We start from the raw sequence: 24,651 nt of genomic DNA, 5'->3' as shown, positions 1-24,651 counted from the left end.
TAAGTCCAAGTTCACAAGAGAAAGAGAAAATGAACAAAGCCATACGCATTGAAACAGAGGCATGGAATCCAAATCTTGTCTACCCTCGGGTGTAGAAAACTAAGGAACAAACTTCAAGTATCTGAAGGTAGATGGGAGTGGCGTCAGAATGGAGGGAATTGAACGTATACAAGCGAGGATAGAAAAAAGCCAAGATCAGGTAATCTCTATGCTCCTAGCTAAGAAGTTGGAGCTTTATACATCTTTTCATCTGTTGCTTATTTGCTTATTGATGTTGGTGCTAATAGTAATGTAAATCACATAGAAAGGCAGTTTGCTAAGTAAGAATATAATTTTCTTACCAAAGTAAAGAATATACTCAAAATTGGCGAGTTTGAGGTGCCAATAAGATATTCAGATGGAAATAACTTGTTGGCAGTTGGAAATATGGAGCTCGGGAGTGGGATAAGAGCTGAATATTAAGCCTAGCGAACTACTGGCATCTGGGTCCTGGTTGAAACGACAGTAGGGACAGTCAAAACAAGCCAAGAAGAGGGTGAAGGGAAATGCCGTGGAGAACACCCATATTGAAGGGATGAGTACAGGAAGAGACCACAATGAAAGAAATTGGAAGCAGGTTTAAAGAGGAACCAGGGTTGAATGAGGTACCAAAGCTGAAATAAGAAAGATTTTCAGGAAGGGGGCGGTTACTAAGCCAGATCCTACAGAGAATCTCAGTAAGATAAAAATTAAAATGTATCCATTGCATGTGGATACATTTCTCTCATCCTGATGAAAATTAACTTTTTAGGAGTAACTCAAATTCAGAAAGCCTATGAATAATAATTTCTAGCCTGGAAATAGTCTTTTATGAAGGGTTAGGGCAGAATCAATGCTCTGAGTTCACTTTCAAAATCCCACATTTGCAGGACATTTCCCCCAAGCATGGGTTGACCCGTTATGGCATTTGGAGGGGGGAGGGCCAAATGGCTGTGTGTATGGGCTTTGCCGTAATAAAAACCTTGGTTTAGGGAACAGCTTCACCACTTAAATGGGTAGAATGACCATTGGAAGTTACTTGACCCATTGAGACTCCATTTCCTCATCCATAAAAGAGAAAATATACCAGTTTCATAGGGTTGTAGGTGAGGACGCAATGAGATAATTGGACGTAAAGCACGTACTCTGGCATATAGGGAGGGTTCAATAAATAATAGCTGTTCTTATTATACGGGGCTCCTATGTGATGAGAACCCTGCCATTGCGTGACTTCTCATTAACCACGCAACACTGGGGAGTTTTTGGCAGCAACCACAAAGCAGTTTGTTGGCACACAACCTTTCAATTATCTGCACTACTGATCCCCGCCATTAGCATGGATAAGAGAAAGTGTACAGCATAGATAAACCCGAGTGAGGGAAAAAAAAAACAGTCCAGCCATATAGCTATATAAATCCCTATTAGGAATCTAGAAACAGTTCTTCATGGCTACAGATTTATATCTTCGAAGAGAAGAGTCCAGGTTCCTCTGTACATGAGTTGTTTAACTGGACCGTGATGAATGCTAACTCTTCTCTGTTGTTGTTTTATTTTTACATAACAAATCTCCATTTAAGGAAATATACCAAGAGGCTTTTTTTCCTGTGTGTTGTAAGGTTTCGCCTCTGATTCTAGTTCCAATGCTACGCCTCTTTCTGGCTATCCTAAGAATTACTCAAGTTATTTGAGAGACAATGGAATGATAATAAAAGTTCCACCTGATCTGACACTGAATTCTCTGCCTTTGAAATATGGAGACAACTTTTTTCCCACAAGGCTAAAGAGGCTTTACTTAGAGGTGGTATAAACTTATAGGTTTTATTTTTGGCCACTGGAGGGCTCTCATATTTTTCCACTAATGAAATAGAAACCTTGAGCCTGACTAAAAGCTGGAAATCAAAGATGAACGTTTAAAGCGAGGGAGGTCGTGGTTTGTGTCCAAATCTAGGTGCAGACAGAATCTGAGGACAGGTGAGTCTAATGTTCTAGACCAGTGATTTGGCTGCTTGGAAGATGCTGAGTCACTGGCTATGACTCCGGTCTCTGACCTCAGGGAAAGGTGCACAGTCCCTTTCACTTTTTCCAAGGTAGTGATTGTTCTTAATCTCTTTTCCGTTCTGTCTGAGAGGAACCTGCTCATTCAATGGGGGTGGGGGGGAGAAGGGAAGGGGGGCCACGAAATTATGCTGACTTTTGGACTGTGTTCTTTCTCTTCTCCCTAAACTCTGTCTACCACCTCAAAGTCTCTCCCCATTGATGACCTTCCCTAACCAATTAATAAAGCACTTCTTTAGGGCTTTTTATGCTCTCCAGCAAGAAACGCCTGCCCCCTCACCGTACACACACACACACACACACACACACACACACACACACACACAAATCATTTATGCTGCCCTTGGGGCTTTCAGATCTACTCAGGTCCACCCCATGGTGCTAGATACTTGTGTTGAGACTTTAGACTTTCCAACAACAGTCAGTTGGGTACACAAGGGAAGGCTGTCAGCAGCTTGGATAATAGCACCCAAATGCATATAGTGACCTTAGGTCTGAGCTCAGCTGTCATGGATATCCAAGGAATAGGTAAGATATGGCAACAGGTATCTTTGGAAGGAATAATACTCATAGTCAGGAAAATAATAGAATTGCTTCTGTGGCTTGAAATAGTACCCCAAGCAGTAGCTACAAGCTGGGACAAAGTCTGGCTCTTTGGTGAGACATCCGGAAAAGCCCATTACATCAGAAGTCATGCAGAGTGAGGTTTCAGTAAGTAAATCAGGAGGGCGAGGTTGAAGATTCACAAAGGTCTTGGCTATTTGTGAAGAAAGCCAAAGTTTAGAAGATCCACAAGTTCCAGGTACCCGGCCTGGAACAACATGAGTCACTGTAGATGCCACCTGTTTGAACAAGCTAGTAAACTCATGGCTAAGTTCATGAGAGACCAAGGAACTATAGGCTGAAAGTCTCCAGAACCAGCAGCTGAGATGAGACAGTCTGACATGGTCCTCATTGGTGACTAGGTTCACTCCTTCCTTCCTCCCTCTCTCATTCCCTCTTTCCCCTGCCTCCCTCTCTCTCTTCCTTCCTTCCTTCCTTCCTTCCTTCCTTCCTTCCTTCCTCCCTCCCTCCCTCCCTCCCTCCCTCCCTCCCTCCCTCCCTCCTGTCTTCCCTACCCTCTTCCCTCCCTTCCCTCTTTCCCTACCCTCCTCCCTCCCTTCCCTCCTTCCTTCCTCCCTTTCCTCTTCCCCTTCCTTCTTTCCTTCCTTCCTTCCTTCCTCCCTCCCTCCCTCCTGTCTTCCCTACCCTCTTCCCTCCCTTCCCTCTTTCCCTACCCTCCTCCCTCCCTTCCCTCCTTCCTTCCTCCCTTCCCTCTTCCCCTTCCTTCTTTCCTTCCTTCCTTCTTTCCTTCCTTCCTTCCTTCCTTCCTTCCTTCCTTCCTTCCTTCCTTCCTTCCTTCCTTCCTTCCCCTTTCCTTTTTTGAGATATAATAGCCTCAATCTTCTGGATTGTGTTATTAGTTTCATCCCACCTCACTGACTTTGAGCTTTAGTGCATGATTGAAATAATACCCATTGTGACCATAGAGGCCTTTCTGTAAGTGATTTGCTGTTCCCTGTCTACCAAAGCTAAGGTTGCTGAAATGCTCTGTTCTTCATATGCAAAGCTGTACTCTTTCATGGCCCCTTGCGTGCTCTTACAAATATATACATACAATGCCCATATCTAATCTCTAAATCATACGCGGATTTGGTTTTAAAAAATTGTCATCCCTATGGACTCTGAGAAACAAACTGTGGGCTACAGAGGGGAAGGGGGTGGGGGAATGGGATAGGCTGGTGATGGGTAGTAAGGAGGGCACGTATTGCATGGTGCACTGGGTGTTATACGCAACTAATGAATCGTCGAACTTTACATCAAAAACCAGGGATGTACTCTATGGTGACTAACATAATATAATAAAAAAAAATTAAAAAATAAATAAATAAATAAAAAATAAAAAATTGTCATCCATCAGTTAATAATCATGTAACTGATGGATGAGTCATTAATTGAGGCAAATACATGGCACAACTGTAAGATGAAAATAATAGGGAAACCGTGGATGGGATGTGTGACAGCGCTTGGGACACCCTTCTCGAGTTTTTTGTCAATCTAAAACTGTCCTAAAATAAACAGTTAAAACAAAAGAGTGGCCAGCCATGCATCTAGCCTCACCTCACTACCCATTGTTGCTGGAGGGTGAACGATGGCAGGCAACATGTCAGGGAGGCAGAGACCAGCCCTCAGAGCTGCCTCGGGGCTCAGGTACAGAGTCGAGCAGTAGCCCTGGGATGAGGAAGATCATCGTCTCCCTTAGTCAGGATATTTCTATTACAAGCATGGTAGATCCCCACTAGAACTTCTAGGCTCTTCGTTGCTGCTACTTCCCCAAAGAGAATTTTTTATTTCCCCTGAGAAGCATCAGCCTGCCCTCTTTCACCCAGAACTCCAAACTAAAATCAGTTCAAAGCAGTTTCCAATTATCCCTGCTTTTTCAGTTTCTCATTATGATGTCTCCTGATACTCCCATGACCTTCTCTCTCTTTTCTCGATCTCCCAACTCTGGCTTTCCGCTGTTTCATTTCTGCCCCTTTGCTGGCTGACACAGAATGTCTCTCCATTTGTTAACCATTGGTGAAGGATTACGATTAGATGTTGGCTTTCTGATGATGGTGACCTTCACCACGTACTGTTGAAGACAAATGACTTGATGTTTAAATGTGGAAGGGCCAAGGCTGGTGCAGCGTATATGCTTCCCTTCCTCCCTTTTGGGAAACTCTATCTCCATTTTTGATGCCTTGTCTTCTTCTCAGAGCTTGGTGCCACCCTATGTACCTGTGTAGCCTAGAACCCATGGTGATGACTCTTCAGATCTGCCTCCTACCCTGCACCTAACAGCTCCCCTCCACTTCACTACCTAAATCTGTTCATTGAAGCCTTATTTCTTTCTTCCCTGAAATTCCTTTTTGATCAATGTGCCCTGTGTATTACACTTAACCGATACCCGGTTCCTCTTCTGGGCATATGAGTGGTTTATCGTTTCCTGCCTCCCTTGACGCTAGATGTAGCCATGCGATTTGCTTTGGCGAGTACAACGGGAATAGCCGTGGGGCGTGTAATTGCCAGTGCATGACTCTCCTGTCTTCTCCTGCCATGGTGATCACAGGGCACAAGTTGATACAGAGGTGCCATAAGACCCAGGCAGCCTGTGGTGTAAGCCAACACACGGAGGACGGCTGCCCTGGACAGTTGCCTGGACATGCTAAGGACTTCATGTGAGTAAGTTTAGTTGTACTAAAAGGAACTAAGATTGTGAGAATATTTTTAGCACTGTGTAACCTAGAATATTTTGACTATCAAGGTTGAAAAGTAATCTCAAGAGTATAACACATTGTTAGTAATTGATGATATCTTAATGTATTACCTCTTCCAGAGTATTTCCATTGTGATAGGAGATCCCAGGGGACAAGATATCTTAACTGAGAAGAATGAACTACTAATGATGGAGTAGAAGACTCTTGGGCATATTAGAAAAGATGACATTTGGAATAAGACAGTCTTTCTTTGCTCTGTAATCACACCATGGTGGGATCTGGCCAGATTATTATCCGCATACACATTTCAGGCAGTACAACTTGTGACAAATGCAGAACGTGTGGAAACTGGGCTCTTGTTATAAGTTTTTTCCACTCTAATCCATTCTGAATATCATCACCGTGATGTTGTAGGTCACTCATTCTGTCCTCAGCATTCCTGGTGTCTTTAATTTTTACCCAGTCTCGAACACCCTCTTTTGTGATTAAAAATAATAACTCTTTTTTAAATAAGCTCTGGCTGGGATACAGGTTTTGGGGGCATTATCACTATTCTCTTCAACTACTCTCTCTCTCCTTAGGTGGAACCCACATTTCCTCCAAGGCCCAACTTAAGGTTCACCTCCCCAGTGAAGTGTCTTCTCTGGAGTCCTCTACACAATGACCATCCCCTCCCTTGTAATCCTTCCTATATTTGAAACCATGATAGCTTGTCTCCAAAGATGGGCCTCCAATGACCCATGCCTGCTATGTTCAGGCCTCAAACAGGTTGTCCCCAGGACTTGCATTTTGACCCATAGGATGTGATGGAAGTGATACCACATGACTCCCAAGGTTGGGTCCTGAGAAGCCTGGCAGCTTCTTCCTCAGCCTCTGGAAACACTCACTCTGGGAGCACGTGCTCTGGGGACACCAAACATCATGTGAGATGTCTGAGACTACTGATGTGAGGAAGTGCAAATGGCCCCATGGAGATGCCATGTGGAGAGAGGCAGGGATCTGGGTAGCACCTTCTGGTGCCAGCCGCCCAGACAGAGGCACCACACCTGGAAATAGAGAAGCATTCTGGATGTCTAGCCCAGTCGAGGCAGCGGATGATTCCAGCTCCAGCTGCAATCTACCAGCAACTACACGAGAGACCCCACAGGAGAACCGCCCAGCTGAACCCAGTCAAACCACAGAGCCATGAGCTATAATGATAAAGTGTGGAGTTTTTTTTTAACAACTATAATTTGGGGAGGCTTGATTTTACCCTGATAGGTACTTGGAAGAGGAACTTCCCATATACCGTCCTCCCTCCCCACTACTGACATGTTGTAGTTCTGTGGGCTGCTACTTCATGCATTTAAAAATTTTTAACAATTTATATAATTATCGACTGCCATCATCTTGACTAAAAGCTTTTTGGAGACTTGTCTTGTTTGAGACGAATCCCAGCTTAGTACCTGGGACATGTTAAGACTTCAACAAGTGTTTATTGATTGATTGATAGGCTCCTTCAGGTCACAGACTATGTTATGCCCACCTTCATATTCCCGACCATGTCGAGTCTAGAGCTTTACTGTAGACCTTCAAGGATATTGACTGGCGAGGCTTACGTCAATCAGCACGCTCCAACATACTATAACAGATGACGGCTTCCTTTTGTGATCTCTTTTCCGCAACCCCCTCTCTGTTCTGTCCACTCGCCCTGGGCTTTAGCGTCATGGGGCCATGCTCCCTAATTTGTGTATTTAATCACGCTGTTCTCTCTGCTTGGAACGTCCTCCCACCCCCCACCCACCCATTCTGCTTTGGGAAAACCTATTCATTCTGCAACATCCAGCTAAAAGACTGCCTTCTCTTTAAGCTTTTCCTGCCCTGTTACAGCACAGAAATGACCCCTTTCTTTGAGTTCGTGGTACCTGTTGAGGACTGACCGCATAGCACTCCCCTTACTGCTCATCCTCGCCTATGTTGGCCAGTGAGTTTTTCAAGGCCTGAGGCTGTAGCTTATTTAACTTGGACTCATCAGCACAATGAATGGCACAACGCAGGTGGTCAGTAAGTGATGCTTGGATGAATGAACACATTTTACGAGGAGAGAACAACTGTGTGAGAGAGAAGAAATAAACATGGTGTTGAGTGTGTTTGTCACCACAAAGTGCTATTAATAGACAACTGGCACCAAGCTCCCTGGCTGCTCCTGCCTACCTCGTGCCTTTAATCTCTCACCACAAAGCCAACAGCCATCCTTTTAATCAATGTGTTGCCTTTCTCTGAACCCTCTCTAGTTTGTACATATTTTTTTTGTCCTGAGATGCCTGAAGCCTCTTCATATTCAGCCCAAAATAGCACTGACCTTTCAGCTGCTGTATCACCTGGCAGCTCATATCTAATTTCCTTCTGCAAGAGTCTTGCTCACTCGCATTTAGCATTTCTGCTTTCCAGGTTTCTCTAGCTGTGTCACTGATTCTGTTTTTCCCTCAGAGAATCTGGTTTCCATTTTTTTCTGATTTGAACTCTACCTGGCTTTTTATTTCTTTTCCCACAGGCATTCGGTGGTCTGGGAAGGGGGAGGATTTGGGAGACAGGGGAGGCTGTGTGGTGTGATTTCCCTTCTGGGGGAAGAACACCTATGACCTGGAGACAGCCCTGCCCCTCACCTGACTGCTGTCCCCAGAGGAGTTCCCACCTTTTACATGGGGTCAGGGGAAGCTCATCATTGGGTTGGGATTTCTTGTTAATTTTTTTCCTTACCTTTTCTCCTCCTCCACCTCCTCCTCCTTCTTCTTTTCTTTCTTTCTTTCTTTCTTTCTTTCTTTCTTTCTTTCTTTCTTTTATTTTTTTTTTTTATTTTTTATTTGAATGCTATCTCTCCTGGATCATGTGCTAAGGAATCTGGGTGATATGTTAAGAAAATTCTTTCTTAGCAATTCTTAGAAGCCATCTTTCTCAAGGGCCAGTCCCAGATTCCAGCTGACATTTTTCCTCTACAAAATGGCTTCCTGTAGAGAATCGGAGGAATATCTCTATCACCATATCTCCCGTGAACTGAAAGGAGTCTTTCACACCATAGATCTCTTACGGAGTCCCAGAAACTGACACTGTAACTCAGATTCAAACCAACAAAGAAATTGCAAAAGTGAGCAACATACCTGCTTATAAAAATCACTTACTAAAAATTATTAACTCAACATTTGTAGACTATTCCCCATGTTCTTATGCCTTTGGGCTCATATAGGTGCTGTTTCTTCAGTTTAGAATAACCTCATTCCCCTTCTCGCTTTACTGAAATCTGACTTACCCTTCAAAGCATCTCTTAGCTGCCACTTCCTCCTTGGACAGTCACCTTATCACCCAGAGGTAGGTTCTCCCTCTCTCTTTCAAGCTCCTGCTGCTGTTTGTTTCTACCTGTGTTCTAGCTCCTAAAACACTCAGCCTGATATTCGAGTTACTTAGAGAGGCATTACTTCTCCCTCTAACCTGTCAACTCCTTGGAGGTAGACAAGCTGTCTCACTCATCTAGAACCTGTACCAAGAAAAGCTAAACCTTTTGAAATCATGTCCTCAGATGGCTCATCGTAATTTTTCTTTCAGAGTAATAACAGGGGAATAACAGCACGCACAGAGGTCACTTGAGCTGTAACTATGAGGGTTAGCACCCTTCTAGACCACTGAGGCTTAGAAGTTGGAAAAAAGCCTCTCTTGCTGCTCTAGTGTCCACCCCGACATAATAAATAGAAGTGTGGTGAGGGTGTGTGTGAGGGTCTCAGTAAGGAGCAGGAGGGAATGATAGCAGGAGAGAGGAGGAGATCGCTTTTCCGTTGGGTAGTAGAGTACTTTGTCCCAGTGGGACTTAGCTGTGCTCCTCTCTGATAACAATCTTCTACAGTTATTTTAACCCTTAACATTTGAGGTTTGTAAATGCCAGGCGCTGTGCTTTACATGCGATATCCCATGTCATTCTCACGGCAACCCCAGGAGGTAGGTGTTATCATTACCCTCATAGAACAGATGAGGGAACTGCGGGTTTGACCAGGAAGGTTAAGCAAGTGGCCCAAAGTCACACAGCTAGTAAATGGCAATGTCAAATTCAAGCCCACACTAGCCGAAAGCAGGCCCCCTGCTCTGAAGCAAGACGTCTGTCTGTGTCCCTGTAGGTGCAGACCTACAGAGTTCTCCTTGTGTCATGGATCCTTTCCTGTGATCGGAAATGAGTATCACAGGGTTTTGAGCAGGGAAGTCACATGATGAAGGGATTGTGATTTGCGCTGCCAAACAGAATAGGAACTCCAATTACTACTAGTTATAAATGATTCTTGGGCTATTTATAAATGACTCCTGCAAGTCCGGGATCTCTACGCCCTCCACACAAATCATGTCCACTCTTCATGACAACCGTATAAGGAGCGAGTAATTATCTTCATGAGACAGACGAGGAAACCAAAAGCCATCAAGGGGACGCAGCTTGCCTGAAGTCCAACAGCCAGCAGGTCATAAAGCCAGCATTTACGTGCTGTGCTGCCCACACAAGGACGAGACTGCGTTTGCAAGCAATTCACTTGTTCCCCCCCAATTCGAGGAAGGCACTTACTAACATTGTTGTTATTATTATTATTTTTTAAAGATTTTATTTGTTTATTTGACAGTGAGAGAGACAGCCAGCGAGAGAGGGAACACAAGCAGGGGGAGTGGGAGAGGAAGAAGCAGGCTCCTAGCGGAGGAGCCTGATGTGGGGCTCAATCCCAGAACGCCGGGATCACGCCCTGAGCCGAAGGCAGACGCTTAATGACTACGCCACCCAGGCACCCCTGTTGTTGTTATTATTATATCTTAAGGCCTCTTTAAACTTAATTGCACATTTGTGAAGCTCAGACTACTGCTCAGTGCTCTCTGCTCCTATCCTATGTTCCCAGAATTTCCCAGGCAGTGCTGAGTGTAAGTGTGTTGGGCATTCAATTGAAATCTCCCATTTTTCTACTAAACTGTGAATGATGGAAAGACAGGACTGTTTCTTATTCACCTTTGACACCTCAATTTCTGGCAAATAGTAGGTGGTAAATAAACGTTGAACCGAATTGCTGTTTCTCTGGTTATTTTCCCACTTAATCTCTGTTCTTCCTCCTCTGCTCTATCTAGATGATTGCACCCAGTCTTGGCACTGAAGTGGCCCCCCCGGGGGTCGCTATGCACCCCAGCCGTAGCACTTACAACAAAGGCTCTGCTCACCCCTCCCCAGGCAGCAGTCCCCTCCCCGAGCAGTCACCCCTGCCTTGGGGACCAGCAAGGCCTCCCCTCTCTTCTCTCACGGAACACTGGCTCTTCATATTCCTGTTTAGTAGCTCTCATGTTCGGATTCATTAATTAATGAAGATTAATCAATAATTAAGTGTTCTATAGCCACCCAGAGGCCATTTCGTGGTGCAGTGATATATTTATTGCCTCATTCTGTGGAAGGATTCCGGAGCTGTCTGGTACGGCTCACAGGTCGGTTTATTACAGGATGCCTGATCGACAGCCTCAGCCTGGAAGCACCTCCCTCCCTGCCCTTGTCCCACATGGGGACCTTAATCCCGCCCTCCTGGCACAGCTGCTGTCGGCACCAGCCCAGACCTCTCCGTCCGTCCCTTGTGAACAGTGGGCTCGGCTCTGGTGCCTGGAGCTGGTCTGTGCGGGGGCTGCCACTGGGGCAGAGCCAGGCAGCTTGGGAAGAGTGCCCTTGGTGGCTCTGAATCCCGCAGTTCGCCCCGGTGGTGTCAGCCGGTCCTTGTTACTCCTGGGAGGCGCTGCCATCAAGTTCAGGACTCTTTGCCCCGTTAGTAGGAGAAGGTACCCCTATGACCTTGAAAAAGTGCAAGTGGAAGGTCACTGAGAGTGCTGCCATTGACACAGAGGCAGAGGCCCTGCTCCCAACAGCGTCTCTAGGACTCCAGGAGGGCGAGTGCCCCCTCCAAGTCAGGTGCAGTGCGCAAGCAAACGTCTCGCTCCAGTCTTGGTAGTAATCTGCTAAGTGACTGGCACGTGAGGCTTGGATTCGGACACCAATTAATGTGAGGTCCAATGTGTCCTATTACTGACCAAACCCTTACTTTCCACTGCTGGCTAAATGTTACTCTTAGGGAAGAAGTAATGGCCCCCAGGGTCCAGGGCGACATCACTCTGGAGTAAAAACTGTGTGCAAATAAGACACTTTCAGGGGCACCTGGGTGGCTCAGTTGGTTAAGTGTCTGCCTCTGGCTCAGGTCATGATCCCAGGGTCCTGGGATCGAGTCCCGCATCGGGCTCCTTGCTCAGCGGGGAAACTGCTTCTCCCTCTGCCTGCCTCTCCCCCTGCTTCTTCTCTCTCTCTCTCTCTCAAATAAAGAAATAAAGAAAATCTTTAAGAAAAATAAGATACATTCAGCCTCCAGGTTCCCAAGACTCTCCTTTTTATACATACGTGGGGGAAGGGGAGGCTGCTCAGAACCCAGTCCTCTCAAACTGTCTACTTCTAGCAACACCAGTGCACAGATCCTCCATTCATATTGTTTAAGAGATCAATGACAGCTTAACCAAAGCCAGGTGGAACTTCCAAGCCCCTTCTGTATAAAGAAAAATGCCTGTGGTCTGGCATGTTGGGCTTTTAGTCGAGAAGGACCTATTTACTGTAGTTCCCATTGCCCGTGACCAGTTAATAAATATTAATAGCAGTGACATAAATATAGCCACTGTTGATTGAGTAGCTAGTAAGTTCCAGTCTCTGTATGCCAAACGTTTCCTGTTGAACAACCAGAGGGGCTGCAGTCTGAGATCTAGAAATCATAGTGGAAGGAATAGGGACTATAAGTGGAACTGAGCCAGGGCAGACACTTTCTATTGATTTTTCCCTTTTTTTCCTCTTCCCTCTCTTACAGCAGATTTGGTAAGGTGGCTATGGGGAGCCTCCTAATTGGAGCTGCCCTGTGGTACCAGGAACAGCAGAGGGAACAGAGGCACAGAGCGTACCGGTCAAGCCTTCCTCTAACTTTCGGTATTAGGGGAGCTGGATGACAGGTTTGCAGACTGAGTATCCGTGAATTTAAGGCTAAAATATTAGTCAGCCATGAAGAACGCTATTAGACTAGAGAAACCTCTCTAGTTCAAATCCCGTGGATGACAGAACAAGATTTAGGAATTCAGAATCCCGGTCATAGCTCGTTCTAAGAGAGAAGTGACAAACGTGGGTGTAATCATTCCCATTTAATGAAGAAGTTCAGGGAGGTGGAGTAACTTAACCTCTGGCCACACAGCTCATGAGTGGCTAAGAAGGAAGCGGGCAGCTTAATGGGACTCCAAAGCCCTAACTAGGGAAGAGCTATGTAAATAGGATCTTCTTCCCATTATTGAATGCAGCACCCTTTTCTATGAAATGCATCCTATTTTTATAAAAGTTTATAAAGGTTTCACACGATGCTCATTGTTTGTACATAAGTAAATGAAGCAATGTCAGAATCTCACTTTTCATTATTAAGAACCTAAGTGGTTAAGGTGAAAGAAACGTGACTCCAAGTATTCACCTTATTCGTTACATACAATCAGCAAGCATCCTGTGAACCTGCCATCGACTTTAAGCTGTAATACAGACCAAGCTGCTTTTCTTGCCATGAAATTAAACATCACTGGGATTCAGAGTCCACCCTAGCAAAAAAAAAAAAAAAGTCTATTTCCTGGTCATCAGATTCAGTGACTCGTCAAGCATGGGTACAGTCCTCTTTCTTTAAAGGACACAGTTCCTACAAGAGGAGAAGCAAACAGCAGCATCTCTTGATTCTAGGGAAGAAAATAGGATGCCACAGGCTTAATCTTGGATTTCCTCTTTTTTAATAATTTTCTATGTTTTGCAGGCCCAAGAGAGCTCCAAGACGGTCAACAGTGAGTAGCAAGAACTTTCATTATGATAAAAAAAAAAAAAATGGGAGCTAAAGGAAGGGAAGAATGTACATGTGTTTCTGAAAAATTAGCAGCAAAAGACTTTTCTTATGGTTTTACCTCTCTGTATAAGTGGAGCCCCGGGCTAGGTGGGCTAGAAAGCTGCGACATGCGAGGCAATGTACCTTGTCCACTGGCTTCATTATGAAGCTTATGGGGCAATGTTGGAGGCAGCATAGGAGGACATTGGCCAGTTAAACACATGGCGTATAATCAATGTGAAGATGCCATGCAGACCAGAGGAGACTAGATATGAATCGACAGGAAAGCAGAGGAGAACTAGAGAAGCAAGGTTGAAAGAGGGTAAGAGATTGTTAGGAGAGGTTTCGGTGCCTTTCTATGAGATGTCCTGATCTCAGATGCTAGAAGAGAGAGAGCTGTTGAAAGGATTTGCTAAAAGGAGACTGTGACCATGCAGGGACATCTAGTTGAGATGCTGCTGGAAATGAGATCGATCATCACCTCCCTCAATCCATCATCCCCTTTATCTAAAAGGCAGTGCAACCATTCTTCTTGATTTTCTTCCTGCCTGAGGGCGCCATGTAGATCTCTCCCTATGCACGACAACCAATCTACATGTCACTGTATCCCATACCCCACTCACCTCCTACTCTTTCTCCCTGTTGGCTTTGTCCTTAGCCTGTAGGCGTTCCAACCACATTCTTTACTTTCTTAGCCTGTAGGCGTTCCAACCACATTCTTTACTTGACGCAAAGTCTTGCTATATCTACTCTCCAATCTCATTTCTTTCTTCCCCATCCCTGATCTTCCCATCCAGCTACAGCCCCTAAGTCCAGGTCCTCATTCCCCTTTCACTCCTCAGCTGCCCTCTATACCTACAAACACATCTCTCAACCAACTCCTCCACAAGCATCATACTGCTTTTTTCTGAGGATCCTTTGATCCTTACCTTACTGGATTATTGTTCCTTCTTCTATAACATCTCCAGTTGTTCGAGAAGCTTACAGGAGCTCTTACAGGAGCTCTTGTAGCCCCAAGGTGCACAGGTGTATAACTTTCGGCTGGTAGCAGATAGGAAAAATTTATCAGTTCATAGAAATCATCCTTTTGGCTTAAAACTCTGAATTTTGGTAAACTTACATAGTCAGTTTCCCGTGTTCTCTCTTTCCACCTCATCCTATTCTCCTCACCACAGTAATCACGGCATTAGGGAAAGGGCAGCTGATTTGCAGGGTCTTGGTATCCATCCTTATTGCAACCTGATGAACTTTCTGGATTTCCCACCATGGCCTAGGGCCAAGTTTCCTGGGTCTCTTTGTGCATACCGGGAGGCCCTCACAGGGCCATGAGACCATTTTCAGGCACTTCTGTGGCTGCCTCGGGGACATTTTTTTCTGCTTTGTCAACCCCATGTCAGTGTCCCCAGCAGTCTGAGAGACTGCCCCTACTCCCAGCTGGGGTATCAGCCACTCGCACCACTCACGCTCACTGGAGTCAGAGCTGCTTTGAGAGGCTTGGCACCTCCAAGGCTATGATACTGTATTTGCTCCACTGTTAGCATCTGAAGAAGCTCGAATAACACATGATTTGACCCCAAAACACTCCACAGCACAGTGCGCCTACTCCTGTTTGTTGGGCCCTCGGCTCTTGCTTTATTTCCTTAAGTGCTTGGCCATTCGGTGTTGGTCTTTCTTCACGGCGATGCTAAAAGCAATTAAAGTAACAGAGCTGAAGGTATGATCCGTAATTCCTCAATTTATCACCCTTGGCTTGACCTCCATCCCACATTCCATCTCTCTTGGGAAAAGTGCCAAACCAGAGGTTGTTTTCAGGATTAAGACCCAATTAGATTGATCACTAAAAAGAACAAAGTAATTCAGGCCCTTTAGTGCCGGTTATATCAGAGAAAAGGAGATTAACTCTTGATTGAAAGAAGAAAACTAACATTCAGACCAAATGGCTTGTCTCAAGTAGGTTTGTGCCATGATGCGGTCTCAAGCAGATGATGCAAAAACCCATCTTCCACTGGTTCCGGCTCACGTATAGGCCTGAATAGCAACTACGTATTTGCAATAAGGATTTATGGCAGTCCCAGCTCAGAAAAAAGCTGCTTTCTTCTTTGAGTGTAAACATGGGTAACCCTTGCCTCACATAAAAATCCAGAAAGCAGAAACTGATAGGTTCTCACAGGTATTCACACAAGCTAAGAAAGACAGTCACGCTCTTCTTTTCCTCAAACATGCTATTATCTGCATACACCTGGCAGTGCCCCAAATTCTTCTCTCTTACAAGTAAAATCGGGCCTTTGTCTAGTAAATTCAGACATTCCTGAAGAAAAGCATAATGTCTATCTCCTATCACGCCATGTCACAATTTGGAGAACTCTGCTCCTCACACTTTGTTATTTCTGTGCGATCCCAGTGCCTAATTCAGGGAAATGTCCTGAGATGCCACCGTAAATCAAGGATTTATCCTCGAGAAGCCGGAAAACTACCCCGAGGTGCTGAATCACCTGATCTCCACCAATAGAAACAGTCGAGGTCTTGGGTCCTCAGCCTCCTTCCTATTTGAGTCAGGAGTTAAAAATACAAAGGGCTGAGAGAAAAACGGATCAGGTTTCCTCACCTTCAGCTCAAGGCTGTTGCAAACGCGGGTTGATTCTGTAACCCCAGCGTGTTCCATTGTGTCAAGCCCTCCGCCCATGCAGGTCAGATTCCAAGGCATTGAAGAAGATCAGAATGGGCCATCCCCAAATATATGTCACTCTGGCATAAGGATTATTTTGAGCCAAAGGCAATTAAGAAGCAGCAAATGCAGAAAGAGCTCTTGGCCCTCCACCTATGTGCCTAAAAGCAAGATATAAATTTCCTTCTGTGACGGTGTTCCCCTCTCCTCTCCTGCAGCAGGAGAACAACCGCGATCCCCGGAGACAGAGGAGCTCCAGGATGGGTCTGCACAAGCCTTACTGAAGTGACCTCACCTTCCCTTAGTTTCCCCCATGTATCTACCTTCCCACAGTCCCTGGCCCCACAAGCCCAATCCCCTTGTGCTTGTTCATTGTCCTGTCATTTCGGCACACATTTATTTTCCTTTGGTAAGATGGTATGTAGGCCCCAAATGCTAACCTTCTCTCTGAGTTACTCATCTCTGAGCTCTCCTGCATACATGCACCTTGCACTCATGTGCAATCTGGTTCTTTTTCCTCCTGCTGACCTGTGTTTTGTCAGTCTAATTTGCAGCTCCCAACGTCTGAATCTAAGACAGTAACACCAAAGGGAGGACCATATTGACAGCATGGCTCCTAACATAAAATGAGATAGTAAAGCCTAGATCTCTGGTGAGAGATCTAAAATTCACAAGAAGCTGGCCAGGACCTTGCCATTTTTGGTAGAATTCATCATTTCTGAGAGATTGGCTGAAAGAACGCAGGTGGATGGATGATGGCATTGGGAATTTTCAGGCAAAGTCACACTTTAGCCTCAGCTGTGTCAGGGGATGCAACGACTCCCTTACTCTCTTGTGGGTGCCAGCTTCCTCCAACTCCACCCTTAAGCTTTGCCTTGAAGCCATGGATCACTGTTGGCCTACGAAGTAAGTTATTTATTTAGTCTAGAGCTGCAAAGTACGGCCAACATTTGGGTTTTCCATGACTATATTAGATATCTCCTTTGAAGACTTCAATATAAATTTTTTAAAAAATAAAGAGTGCTTTTATTTTTGCAAATTGGACATTTATTCAGGTATGCTTTATTTCAAATAGACTTATTTTGCAAAACTTGGGACATATACTGATTCAGCATTTATTATTATTATTTTACAAAATGTAGTCTAAAGCCTTAATCTCAAGACAGTATTAGTAACATAGCATGTGGTGGAAAATAAAGGCACGCAACAAAATACAGGGCTGAACAGTGTCCATCATTATATATAAAGAAGTGAGGGAATGTCCATCACCCAATTCCCCCGTCCCCCATCCACCTCCTTTCCAGCAGCCCTTGGTGTGTCTACATCTGAAACTAATGATGTCCTATATGTTGGCTAATCGAAGTTAAATTGAAAAAAAAAAAAAAAAGAAGAAGAAGTGGGACGCCTGGGTAACTCAGTCGGTTAAGCGTCTGCCTTCTGCTCAGGTCTTGATCCCAGGGTCCTGGAATCGAGTCCTGCATCAGGCTGCTTGCTTGGCGGGACACCTGCTTCTCCCTCTCCTTCTGCCTGCCACTCCCCCTGCTTGTGCGCGCTCACTCTCTCTCTCTTTTCTGTCAAATACATAAATAAAATCTTAAAAAAAAAAAAAAGAAAAGAAAAAGAAGATCCAGGGCTTTGTACTGTACTGACAGGGTCATATCAGGCCGAGTCAGCTCCTCAGCTTAGTAGACGGTGGAGAGCTGGGAACGTTGGGGAAAAGTGAGTAAAACACAGAGATGGAGCAGCAGAAGGCTGAGAACGGAGTTGAAAATCGTTGTGAAAGTTAAATCAGGAATATTGATCCAAGCCACCATACCAGTGCCTCCGCCCCCAAATTTTAATTAAACCTACTACAGAATTTTATGTTTTCTGTGATCACCTAATGAAACATGATTCAGAACAAAATAACCTCGGTTTGATTTACTTAATTTGCTTAAAACTGTCTTACTAGAACAGAGACTGTGAGACACACCAGCATTAGAATTTCTCTATAATCCACAATCCCGAAGCATAAATCTTCGGACAAATTGCCCTTATTGCAAAAGGTCAAAAGCTCTGCCACTTTCTCTTGTTTGACAGTAGAAGGAAAAAAAAGTAGGTTGTCCTGTGGATCCTCATTTCATCGGGAGGGAGCTTGGCCCCTGGTTAATCCAGTGCTCTTGCTTTGAAAAGCCAGCAGAAGCCCTCAACGCCAGTCCAAGAGGAGCGCTCCGCTCCCAGCCCTTCCCCACCTCCACGCGGGTGTTTGTATGGAATAATGAGTCCCATAAGCTGGGGCCTGATAATGCTTTTATAATGTAAAGGAGGAAAGCCAAGTAAAGTGGATTTGTGCATCCCTCTAATGAAAAGTTGGCCTGTCTGTTTTTATCAGACTAATGAAGCCCCTACCCCATTCTCTGGGCCAGTGTAAGCCTCACAATGGAGACAGTGAGCTCTCTCCAACACAGCTCCTTCACAGATGCTATCTGCCAGCTCTCTTCCGCAGAAGAGTTCATTTTAAAGGGATCCGGGCTTGATTAAGGCTTTGTGAGCCTCCCAGCCTCATTACAAATCAATGGAGATGAACTGAGTGCTTAATACTCAAAAGCCAAGCTAACAAAAGCTGACTTATTACAAGCTAAGGGGCTGGGACTCTCTTGGGTGTTTGGGCTTTGTTTTATTTTGTACATCAGCCCCCCTCCCCTCCCCTTCTCTTCCTGGCCACCCCAACCCACTCTGTTCTCAGTGGAGATACTCAAGTGGCCCTTAAGATCTTATTCCTTCTCCCTTCCTTCCTTCTATCTAAAATTGCAGCCTCTAGTAGAAGAATATTTCTTACTGGATATTATGCCCCACTGTAACCAGATGAGTTTTCTGAACGACAGGGAAAAAGTCCCCCTTCGCCATGCCATGTAAATTTTCTTTTTCGTACAAGAATGAATGGTTCCACTACCCTTTGGAAAGCCTCCTACTTACTATGTCCCATTTACTGACTCCCCATCCATACCCTTAACAGACACACCAGTGTAGGATGGTGAAGGGAAATTGGAAAAACTTGACCATCCTTGAAGAAAAGGCATGAGTTGGCATAAAGCTCCTTCCAGATCCTCAAGCGATTTCAGACACTTCTCTGCCTGTCTCCCTCTGTCTCTCTTTTCTGAGAAAATTGCACTTAAAGTGTTTTTCTCCTCCATATTCAGAGATAGGAAGGTGTCAGATCTGTAATGAGATGATGAGAGCCCCATATGGGAAGGAAAAAAAACGACCAAAAACAAAGGAAGCTTCAAATATCACTGTAAAATCAAGCCTCATTGTCATAAAGTCCAGAGTGTGGGAATGTTCCTGTTTGAGAAAGACTGGAAGGATCTATCCTTACAGGATACCACCCCCTTGTCTTTCCCTGCAGGAATCATAACAGCAAACATTGTACATTTACTCGGTCTCCGTCTTGGTGTAAAGCGCTTTATATGCAGTATTTCACTTAGTTATCACAAGAGTTCCATGAAGAAGGTTTGGTTAATACTTCCACTTTACAAATATGGGAATAAGAAAACAAAAAGTGTATTTTCCAAGTCACATACTTAACAAGCAGGGACTGCATTGAAACCCAAATCTTATGCCGAGTCCAGATCCCATGAACTAAATCACTGCACTAATCTGCCACTGTCTAGGGCTGGAAGACGAAAAATTAAAAAAATAAAAAATAACAGATTTTGCTGGACTGAACCCAGTCAGGGTTTGAGATGCAGCAGCCACAGTTTACAAAAGACCTGCTCCTCCCCATTGCGCCGTCAGGGGTCCTCTGCTCTCCCCATTTCTGACTGCCCCTCCTTGATTCTTAGCTTCCCCCAAAGGGAAGAGCCTGGACTTGGGAGTCAGATGGCCCAGATTTAGACCCCAGATCCTTCAGTTACCATTTGAGTGTCCTTGGGTAACTTGCCTCCTGTCCATGAGTTCCCTCTTCCGCATCTGAAACCGGAAGTGAGGGTTTAGTGTGAATACATGTGAAATGCATTTAAGAAGAGCTTCTTCCTTTCCTCTTCTTCCTCAAGGTCTTTTCTCTTTTTCCCAAACTCTCCAGAAAAGGTCTGCAAGACTAATCTGCCCTAATGGCTTCTAAAACTTAATGCATTACTTCTCCCAGGGGCAATTGCATTTTCAGACTAGAATTCTTTAGGACAAAGGAATGGGTTTCTAATTATGGAATTAGATTTATTTGGGGGTGGGGTGAGTCTATACCTTTAAACTATTTCCAAGCATTAGATGCCCTTCTTCGTTGGAGGGCAGAGAGTAGACCCACGGTGAATCACAAAACTTTGAAATACTTGTGTTGTTGATAAACGTAATGTAGCAACAACAATCCCTACGCAGGCCAAGCGGAAAAGCAGAGAGACCCGGCAAGTGCCCAGCTGTGATTCCTTCACCTGGGAATCTGCCCTGCACCCCATGCCCTCAATCACTCTGTTCGTTCCCTTTTTCCCCTTGCACCAAGAGTCAAAGATTCCTCCTGTTGACCACACAAAAGAAGAGTAGCTTTCAAAGTACAAGTTGCTTAGAAACAATAGGCAATAGCACAAATGATTATAAATTGTCACATAATTATTTTCTCCAATAGCTTCTTTAACTGAAAAGATGTCAGGGAATAAGCCCATATGGCCCTTGACAGTTGTGAGTTCCAAAGGAATTTCCTCCTGGAATTATGGTCCTTTGTCACTACCTTTCGTTACAGGCATGCACGTATAAAGCCGTGTTTATGCCACATCATGCCGTATAATGCTGTGTTTCATGCCAAATCAAGCTTTCAACAGCCAGTTGACTCTCTGCAATTCAAGACAAGAACAAAGCTCCTTGAGAAATTCTTCCATTCTGACCCCAGAGTCTGACTATTCCCCCCAGACAGCATTTGCCTCTTGGGAAGTTCATGGGCAAAGCAAATTCTGTTCCTAGCACAGGACAAAACCCAGAAGGGAGTTATCATACCACAAGCACCGGGACATTGCTCAGGGTGTAGGCCTGGGTCAGGAATGGTGCATCTGGCATACCAGAGCAGGGGAGCCCTTTGGTCTCTTCTTCCACTCCCGGCTCTCTGCTCAATCTAATTTATCCATTCAGCTACGTTTATGGAGCAACCACCAGTTTCCAGGTTTTGGAGGTAGGGTCAAATTAGAATTCCACCGTGACTTGTTCTGAACAAGGGGTCTGCAGCTGTCAGGAGAACTGGGTTTGCAGACGGAGACCCAAATAGCATCTCCAGCTGCTGCAGGAAGAAAAACGTGTGGGGGATTATGGGTCAAGCACCAGGGGGATCCTGACAAATGAATCTTGACCCCACTCAAGAACCAAAGTTCTTGTCCTTTTAGAAAACTTGCTTTAGATAAAAAGGGGGAAGGGAAGCAAACTTTAGGTTTTGTGGGGTTTTTTTTTTAAGCTTGTTTCTGCTGCTTTTGTGTCTCTGTTTTGTTTGCTTTTTGTTTAACTATAAGTGTCTCCTATACATAGATTACTGATAGCCACAGAACTGACTGCCTAATTTTTTGACCATTAATTTGTGCCTTTGGAAAAGAAGAGAATCAAATTAAACCATTGAAATAAAGGGGTTGAATGTTGCCAAACAGGAATAACAAGGCAGTGATGGTAATAATCATGTTATGTTCTCTCCTTTGCATCATTTTTTAAAATAAATGTTGGATTTTTGAATAATTTTAGGTTTGTAGAACAGTTGCAATGGTAGTACAAAATTTTATCCAGTTTCTCTTACTGTTATAATCATGGCGCATATCTCAAAGCTAAGAAATTAACCAGGATGCATTACTATTTCATAAACTACCAGCTTTACTTGGGTTTTGCCACTGTTTTCATGAATGTCCTTTCTTTTTTTTCTTTTTTCCCAATTTTCCAGGATCCAATCCACCATACCATATTGCATTTAGGACTTCACTTGCTTTTTAAATTATTATTAATATTTTTAAACATTAATTTAAATTTTGGACACCCCCATGAGCTCAAAAACATAAGCAACTTACTGTTAACTTCAGCTGAAGCTTTCTGACAAAGAATTGGCAAAGTAATTATTTAATTTTTTATCAGTTAATTGTGGACAGGCTGATTAGATTATTGCTAATTTATCTATTGATGGAGGAAAGGATAGAAGAGATTTCATGTAACAGGGAGCACTCTGAGTCATTTAGAGACGGTGGCGTTGACGATAACGCACTTAGAGCCCAAACGGGCAAGAAAGCAGGCTTGGGGTTAAAGGCCACCTTGTAAAATAAACTCTTGGCTCTACTTCCAGGATCAAACATTTATCCCATCTTTCTGAACTGCCCGGTAGTATTTTGAACCGAACTGCATATTGGTATTTTGTTTTCCCAGCTTGATCCTCAAATTTCTCTTAAGGACTTGGCTTAGAATGGATCTATTATTAGTATTAACCATTATTATTATTATTATTATTATTATTTTTATTATTATTCCCACCTTGGGCTACTCAGTGTAGGAAACCTAGCATTACTGGGCTCTCAAGTCACACATTCCCAGTTTTTCCTGTTCTCACACTCACTCTTGTACAACGTTCCATGTTGATAGTTGATAACCTACAGTACAGCACTCTGGAATAATGGTCAATGCTCTATCACAGTCCAAGTGTAATAATCAGAACTGGCAACATGGGGCGCCTGGGTAGTGCAGTCCTTAAGCATCTGCCTTCGGCTCAGGGCGTGATTCCAGCGTTCTGGGATCGAGCCCCACATCAGGCTCCTCCGCTGGGAGCCTGCTTCTTCCTCTCCCACTCCCCTGCTGTGTTCCCTCTCTCGCTGGCTGTCTCTCTGTCAAATAAATAAATAAAATCTTTAAAAAAAAAAAGAAGAACTGGCAACATGTCTTACTACAAAGGGGAAGCTAACCTTACCACACAGAGTTTGTAGATCTTATTGGTATGGCATCCCCCTTACAGATGGGAAGAGGATATTCAAATGGGTATTTTTCATCTGTTTGTGAATCTGAAGGAATATTCAAATGGCATCAGTGAAGAGAAAAATAAAATAGAAGATAAAGTAAAACAGTGGCAAGAAGACATAAAGAATCAACCATTTCCCCAGGAGGGGACTCTGCTAATTTTAGCCATTACCCTCCCGAAAATATAGTTTAAAGAAACTGGTATGGTTATCTTTTCCTTTTAGCTACTGTGAACCAAATTCCTTAGCTAAATAAGTCAGTTAGTGGGCCACATTCCTTAGCCCATAAGTAGCCTTTCACGCAGTAAACAAGGACCTCTGTCAATGCCAGATGTTCCCCACCCCTCAAGCAGACTAAGTGGGCTGCTAACTGGACACCATAAGTTTCTGGAAATTGGTGATGGGAGATATTGTCTGGGTCTTTGAGCAGAGGGGTTACAATGGAGATTCTGTTTATGAAGCCAGTGTCTTGTTTTGTTTTGTTTTTTAAAAGATTTTATTTATTTATTTGACAGAGAGAGAGACAGCCAGCGAGAGAGGGAACACAAGCAGGGGGAGTGGGAGAGGGAGAAGCAGGCTTCCAGCGGAGCAGGGAGCCCGATGCGGGGCTCAGCGGAGCAGGGAGCCCGATGAGGGGCTCCATCCCAGGACTCTGGGATCACGCCCTGGGCCGAAGGCAGATGCTAACGACTGAGCCACCCAGGAACCCCTGAAGCTGGTGTTTTGACCTCAGGACACAGGCTCTAGGACAGATCCAGAAATGGGAGTCGCAACTGACAAATCTTGCAAATAGTGCTATTATAGCTGCATAGCAAAGTACAAAGCCAAGAGCTATCGTGGCTGTGATCTAGAGGTCGGTGAATAAAAAATGTTTGGGGCCAAAGTGGAAGAGATGGTTACAAATGGTTTGGTAACATAAACACAGCTGGAGACATTTTATTTAAATGAACTGAAAGGGCAGCTTTTAAAAGCAAAGCTCATCTTGAGATTCATAAAACTGCACCCATTGCAAAAGCCTTGGCCAGCGAGCACAGTAAAACATTCAGGACAGCTGGGGTCAAAGAGTCTTTCACAAATATATTAAGGAAGAAAGGCATACTAGAGAGAGAGTAGTCTGCTAATAAATCAGAAAAGGGATGAAAATCATGATGGCTCAAAAATGACTGAGTTACCGGATTGACGTAGGGTCAAAAAAATAGATGTTAGCAACAAAGCTACGGAAAAAGCAGTCCAGGTTATTAGAAGGCAATGAATACTTCGTACATTTAAAGTAGCTATTGATGGAAAGCACTATTAGAGAATATTTGGAAAATCTGAGACATAAATCAGTAGTCTGGGAGGAAATATGCCCCAGCTCAAGCCAAAGATGATCTGGTTCCATACCATGCAAGTGGTATGAGCTGCAGTTCTTACTAAAATGAAGGGGGATGGATATGTGTCCCTGTCATGAAATGAACTATGGAACCAAAACCAAAAAAAACAATCAGGAAGAAAAGAGAGTAGGAGGGGGGACATAGAAAACAATTTTTTAAAATAAAATTGTAGAAGGTCGATGTCATGGAAATATGGTATACAGGTTTCCCTCCCTATCTGATAGTAGAGCATTCCTGTGAAGCCTTCTGTAAGCTGAAATAGTAAAGCGAAGAAGCAAACTATTCATAAAATTTCCATTTTGTGGAAGTGAAAATCCTCTTCAGATTTCTTTTGGTTAGAAAACACAGGTACTAACGAAAATCACTCGTAAAAGTGAAGTGATGCAAAGCAACTTTCAG

The sequence above is a fragment of the Ursus arctos genome, unplaced genomic scaffold (genome assembly GCF_023065955.2).
Source record: "Ursus arctos isolate Adak ecotype North America unplaced genomic scaffold, UrsArc2.0 scaffold_2, whole genome shotgun sequence".
NCBI classification, from domain to species: domain Eukaryota; kingdom Metazoa; phylum Chordata; class Mammalia; order Carnivora; family Ursidae; genus Ursus; species Ursus arctos.
The sequence above is the reverse complement of the archived record's forward strand: the minus strand, read 5'-3'. Positions refer to the sequence as shown.